Here is a 7,806-nt window from a genome sequence, read left to right on the forward strand (position 1 = left end):
AAAATCAATGGTTATATGCGTACCCGGACTGAACTGCAAGTCAAGATCAATGATGGGCAAGTCTAAATGCAAGTTTATCAGCACATATTAGTACTGTGCACGTCTAAAAACAAGTCTGCAAGTCTGACAAGTCTTTGCCAGGACTTTTAATACACTTGCAAGTTAATTCCCAAGTTGTAGTAGTAGTATAACTGGTCCTTCTTTATCCACCTGTTCTGTACACAAAAGAGAGGTGTACTGAACATCAAGGAATGATCATATTGTCCCTTAACCAGGCAATTCAATACACTAATTCTGACTCAACCGGACCTGGAATATTGTCATGTTGATCAAACAGCGTACATCTTGAAAAATTGACTTAAAACGTTGTTAAAAGGATTAAAATCTTCAGCACTAACGGTGCTCTTACTCAAATCGTTTGGCTGTGTAATAGAGTTCAGTGTGTTTTACAGCACGTCTGAAATCAGAGGCAAGTTCTCGAATATCTTGCGGAATTGGATAGATTCCATCTTTGCTTGGTTGCTTCACAGCCTTAAAGTTCTTCATTGATACAAAGGGGACATTCATATCTCGAGCAACATCTCTGTAACAAGAGTTCACTCTAGCTTATGTTTCCGCTTTCCTTTGTCGACTAATTAGCTCAAGAAATGAAACATGTAAACGGTAAAACTTCAATTACTGAATAAGATAGAACATTTCATGCAATGTCTCTACGTGGCATATCAATCGTTCATTTTTCTTGTCAAATCGAGTATCCGTTCCTGCCATCACATTAACTTGGCATACATTTCTGCCAAAAGTTTCTGTAAGGACACTTTCTGGACACACAGTAGATATACTACCACCTGGACATGAAATTGTAACAATATGTTGAATAAAAACACCAAACACAAGAGATGATGCCAAAAAGCTGGTAGGCTACTGATATTGCTGTTCATTATCAACAACAACTCGTCGATACGGCTTCGGTTTGTCATAAACTATACAGCCCCTTAAACAAGCTGTCCTGAAAACAGGCTGTCCGAAAATTTTTCTGAAAACAGGCTGTCCGTAACACATTGAAAAGAAAAGTGTCTTGTGTTCCTTCCTGAACAGATTATGGTTGCTTATTTCTTTTAGTGTTTGAGGTAGTTTGCTCCATAATTTGGGACCGCAGATGCAAAAAGCTCATCACCATATGAATTTATTGACTGAACTGTGACAGCCTTGAAAGCATTTACTGAATTTTTCCTGTACTGGTCTGGTTGAATTTCCACAGGATGGTTCAGATAATTTGGCACATGGCACTCATGAAAAGTTTCATGGAGAAAAATCAGTACTTTAAAATCCAATCATTCCGACTTTTTCAGTGAAAAGATAAATCGGCACGCTGCAATCTGTACCCGTTGGAAATTCATTATCTCTGTTTTGGGTACTCCACATAAGACTGAATTGCAGTAATTAAGGCGAGCTATTATTAGGTTCTGGACCACTAATTTTCTCGTTTCAATATCTGATCTTGTACCATCTGCGAAGCTGATTGTAGCGCGAAGACGTCACAGAGTTCATGTGCCTTGTCAAAGAAAGATGTTGGTTGCTCTTTATAACTAAGGATTTAATATTTGGCTTCAACATGAGAGTTTCCTGTGCTAATTCAAGCTTAGCTAAGATCAATTTTTGCATTCTTGATGCTTTTTTTAGTCTTATCAGGTATTAATCTTGAGTTCATCTGACTGAAAACCTGACACAAAATACTCAATTTCGTGTCTAGATCCTTTATATCATGATCCAAACCTTGTTGCTTCAAAATAGAAAAAATTAGTGTATCATCTGCATATACCTGATAACTCAACAGAAATTGCTTCATTAAATCACCAATGGTAGTTACGTACATAGTAAAAAGCAGAAGTCCAAGGATCGAACCTTGTGGTACGCCAAAATCAACAGTTTCTTCAGCAGAGAGTTAGTTTCAAGTTTGTACTTATTCCGTTTGCCGATATAAGACATGATCCAACTTTTGCATTTACCTCTGATCTTGAAACGATTTTCTAACATCCAGCCCAAAATGTAATGATCCATTGTTTCGGAAGCTTCCGAGAGATCCAAGCTTCAAATCTGTTGTTTATTGTTTGAGTTAAGTTGGAGCACGATATCCTTGAATGTTTTAATTAAGCAAGTTGTTGTAAAGTGGCCCGCCCTATATGCCGACTGTTGCACATCCAAAAACTTTTAATTTTCAAGTTACTCCTTAAGTTGATCAGCCGATTATTGTTCTAATAAATTTGAGAAGAAAAATGTATTTTGGAATAGGCCTATAGCTGCTAGGTAATTCAGTGTCATTTTTTCAGATTTGGCTTTATAATTGCAGTTTTGAAAAAATCGGGAAACATGCCTTGTTCAAAGCTGCTATCAGCTAGATTCAGTAAATGATAACACCAGGAGACAAAAGTCTTCTTGGCCACAGTAGTTGGAACTGGGTCTAGAACGCAAAAACTGCGCACTGGGAGTATGACACAGTGCAACCAGAGGCCATATGGGGTCACTTTCATGTATTTCTGGGCCGTTTTCAGCTGTTTTTCAGACCTTTTGAGCCGAATTTTAGACGAAAAGCCGAAACATATTTCTCGGGCCTTAATAGGAATTTACGCAATACTTATATAAATCTTGCTATAGCAAGAATTATATAAGTATTGCGTAATTTCTTATTAAAGCTCGAGAAATCTGCTTCTCTTAATGCTCAATTAAAGAAAATTCAACCAAAGTAGCGCAGAAAAATTGACCAGTTAGAGCCCAAAAAGTGTTTTACTGTTAATGTTATCGACCTAATATCTGAACTTACTTCTATTCTACCATCGCTGGCCTCCTTTCAACTTTCAATGTCATCATAGAATGACATCAAATATTCTCTTGTATATCTTGCAATTACAATGCTTTTCTTGCAATAGATGTGGGCTAACACGTCAGATTCTCGCTTGATGTTTTAGATTGGGTCCCCTCTTATTGCAATATTGATTCTCTTTATTGCATAATATTTCACATTAAAGCGAAAAACACTCCAAGAAACAATTGTTCAAGCACAAGCTTGATTTCCTTAATTTGTACTGATTGATTGATGACTTCTGATTTGTTTTGATTTGTAAAATTTGCAGGTTTTATGTTTTACCCACTTGTGCAACCTAAAAATTCATCAATTCATTGTAAAATGGAAATCTCTTGTGAATAAGTAGTAAACATTGGTGAACTTTTTAACGACAAACATATTGAAAGCAACCAAATTTCTGAAATTGAAACACTGAAGAAAAGTTAACAAAATCAGGGAGTACAATAAAAATTTTTCTCAATACCATTTCCATTGTTCCTATAACTCAAAAAGTTTGCTGTATTTAGAACACTTTAGAAAAGAGCCGTCACTTAGCGACAATAACGAAGAACCAGAATAAAGAAGATAGAGAGTTGAAGAAAAAGGAAAAAAGAAAGGAAAATAGATAAGTAAAAAAATGTGTAACAAGAAATGACGTCTACAGAAGTTTGTCTCTCAGCAACCAAATAGTCCTAATTTCATTTTTCAAATTTTAACGAAGAACAAAGTTAACAAAAAAATCAAAGGGTCTTCATCCGAAGTAACATTTATATAATTGTATACCTATAAAATACCTACTAATATCAAAATTATATACTAATATCATATTTATATACCTGGTATCTAATATAAGAAAACTTTGCCCACTCTCCTGTTAAAAAAACAAAAACAAGCTTTGCACTTTTTCTATTTGCAACAGAATAATCCATACTTCTAGATAAGATTAGCGTTCAATAACGTTTTTTAGTTTTCAGGAAGCGTGTACATTGTTTTTAACTCTGGAGTAGATAATGTTCATACACAAACACACATTAAATATAGAAGAACACTCGCAATTTGTTTTTATCGTAGTTAATAATCAAGTTTCCAATTTTTTGATTCAAAAAAGATGTAAAGCAAGAAAGAACACAGCAATTTCAGTCAAACGCTTTCTACTTCAGAGGGCACGTGAAAAAAACTTCGGATTTAGGTTGTTCGTTGAAGAAGAGATTTAAACGTCAAGTAGTAACCTGCAGCTTCAAAAGTCGATAATAGACACATTTTGATATTAATTTTCCGTAAATAAAATTGACGTTCTCTGACTATCTGCAATGTTCAACAGACCCAACAAAGTTTAGATTATAATAAAAATCAGACCAAAACACACTTCACTTCATAAAAAAAACAGGTCTGATTGCTTTTTCACTCAAAGTTCATAACAAACGATTTTTGTATCGAAAAGGTTAAAACAATTATTTCTGTAGATTTCGTATAAAAGCAAACATATCGTCCTGCCACAGAACAATAACACCCTCAACACATTAACAAGACAACAAGAAAAAAGCGTCTAGAGCAGTTGTTTTACTGCAGTAAACAAACGGAGTACTCTTACGCGTGTCCATTGAACTTGCTTTTGATAATACTTGTTTCATTCAGCAGTTACAAAAACTTAACAAAAACCAAAACTGACAAACTGATAGATCAAACAAGAACAAAGCTCAGAACTGTTGCTTTAAGCACCTGTATCGATATGCCAAGCGTCAACAATAAAAAAAGGCGATACAACAACAGCTGCAGAGGTGAGATGCAGAATGGACAGTCAATGCCGACTATCTTGAGGCAATGATTCAAGAGGAAAATTTAGAGAACATCAATTTGTCCTATGAGTCTCGTTCTCAACAAAAGCTGCAGTTAGACAAACTCTGCGACGACTTTTTTAAATACCAGCTCACACAAAATGAATTGAAGGAAATAATGGAGAGACCAGCAGAACGTAGTCTGGTCATCTTGAAGTGGAAAAAGTATGGCAAAGACCATTCAAGAGTTGCTACAGACTCTGACGGTCATTTGTCTGAGCACCAAAAAAGAGCACAACCACAGCAAACTAGCAGTCAAAATTGCGAACCTTCAACAGCCCATAAACTCTCTTACCCTCTTACATTCGACCAAAAACATAATTTGATAGACAGATCAAAAGCAGAGAGCAGTAAAAAAAGGTATCTACCTTTTCAGATTCAGAAAAGCAATAACAAAGCAGCAGAAATCCCCAACATGGACAAAAAGATGACGATGACATAGAATAAAATAAACAATTGATAGGGAATGCTATCCATTCAGATACAACGTCAATGGAAGGAGGGGACGACGACAACAAAGACAGTAACGACAACTGTAACGCAAATTCTTACCTTGAGTTTCCTCTGAGACATTTTCAGTACAGTCAAAAACAGAGACGCAGCGATCCAAAAACCAATTGCAGCCAAGTCTGCGAAAGACCATTACAGCTGAATGATGAGTCAAACACAAAAAGCACTTCGTCAAAGATAATAGCGAGTTTTCCCAGCAATAATGGTGAACATCGCATAAGAGCAGAGCAAAGAAAAGGCAATGCTGATGAGGACTGGACAAAACCCCGAGAAGCACTTGAAGTCAGCTACAAAAAGCAAAACATCGGACCAATTACCATAATACGCGATGTTGGTACCACTACATCAAACGACAAACCCAAATCCTATAAACACGCTAAAAGGAAACAAAAGAGACACCAATCAGATGTAAGTACTGAATTTGACTGCAGTTCAAATCAGACATTTGGCACTAACATACCAGACCAATGGAAAACACAAAAGAAAACACAGCCAAATCAGCAACAACCAAGACAACAAAATTTAAATCCTTTTAACAGGAAACAATCATCAAATAATATCACGCCTTTACACAGAAGAAATCAACAGACAACAGACTACGACAGTAATGATCTAAAATAAACAGAAGATGAAAGCGACGATAATCAACAAATTGAGAACATCAGACTAAGAAGCAATCCAACGCATTATGAACTGAAACCAAAAAGACAACAAGCCAGAAATAGAGAAAGAAAAATAGACAAGATCAATGATGTGAACGTCGCCTCAACAAATACCCAATTTCAGGAGACTCAAGGTCGAGGTACTTCAACTATTCACAAACATATTCAAAATCAAGAACAGCAATGTCTTCAAAGCATCGATTTCTATCAAGATGCGAACAATTTTATTAGAAGTAACCAATCAAATGAGAGAATTTTGAGCAGAAAAACCGTCAACAACCTAATCCTAGAAACGAACAACAATCTTTGCGATTTTAATATCAACGCACAAGACCAAAGACTACCAAATTAGATCAACAGAGCTGACCAACAACCAGACAGACTGTTTCAACATACACAGACAACAGAAAAATTTTTTTGCCTCGACAAGCACAACAACAAACTGTCACATCCAGCATTAATCTTCCAAAAACTCAACTCAAATCCTTCAGCGGAGATCCATTGAGATGGCACGACTGGTTTAGTTTTTTCAAAGCCACAATACATGACAATTTAACACTGACAAATGCCCAACGGATGACATATCTTCAAAACGCCCTCACAGAAAGATCCAAAGATAGCATCATTGGATACTCAAAGAACGAAGAGTTTTATAATGAAGCAATGCAAGAATTAAAAAAACGATTCGGGAAACCACATCATGTTAGCAGCTTACCTTGATAAGTTGGAACACTGGCCTAGACCGACCATTAATAACCACAAAAGTTTTGTATCTTTTGCAGCGTTTCTTAGAAAAATGGTTCACATGTTCATACTTCACATTTTCACATCCGATCTTCAATCCTCAGCTGTCCTTAAGATTTCAAAAGACAAACTTGCACCAACAATGATAATCAGATGGAACGAATACGTCCCTAGGCAGGCTATTATTCAACCTTATTTAGTACATTTTATGGACTGGATCGATAATTACGCAGAAGCTTGCGAAGATTTGTCAACATCACAAAGACTAATCAATCAAGAAAACGGTTCATCTAGAAGATCAAACAGACTCTTTCAACAGCAAAGTAACAAAAGATACCCCCTTTGTGGATACAGTCACAACTTAGGAAAATGCAACCAATTCCTCAACAAATATATTAACGAAAGACAACAAACAGTAAGACAACTGAAAATTTGCCCAAATTGCCTCACCGAACACTCAAAAGGACAGTGTAACAGTCACTACCGATGTCGCATCGAAAACGGCAACGGATTTCATCACTCAACAATTCACAGAAACATTTCCAACAGTTCACAGTCTTTTTCAGCAACAGCAAAGGAACCAACATCAACAACAAACAAACAACCAGGTTCAAAACCATTCTGCAAACATTTATCACAACAATCGTGGTCAACAAAATATCGGATACCAAACACCGATAACCGCAAACAGATCACAGTTTCAACCACATGGATTCAACTATGAAATAGTTGTTGGTTACAATCATAACAACAACACGTGTAATTCTTTTGGTCAAAACAATAACACTAACCGTTTCAATCAGAATTACAATCTCAACAACAACAATGGAAGCACCTTCAATAGAAATTATAACAATCCGTGCAACTTCATGCTAAATACAAATTCACGACAACAGAACACCGGACCTTTTCATAATCAGACAAACAAAATCAAAGACAAAGGCAACAAAACTTTAACAACAGCAGCAACCCACGACCACAAAATCACACATGCAGCAACAACCAAATTAGTTCGTGGATACGACTTCAAGTTCAACTTGGAGCCATTCCGGTTATCTTTTACACAGAAGACGTATCAATAGAAACAAATGCTCTTTTGGATAGCGGGAGCGACAACACACAAATAACAAACTCAATGGCAAAAGCACTAGGAATAAAAAAAACACAGATCACATTGCAGTACCAATTTCTTCACTTTATGTAGAACACAGCATAA

Source organism: Convolutriloba macropyga, chromosome 12, assembly GCF_964194025.1.
Source record: "Convolutriloba macropyga chromosome 12, txConMacr16.3, whole genome shotgun sequence".
Classification (NCBI taxonomy): Eukaryota; Metazoa; Xenacoelomorpha; order Acoela; family Convolutidae; genus Convolutriloba; species Convolutriloba macropyga.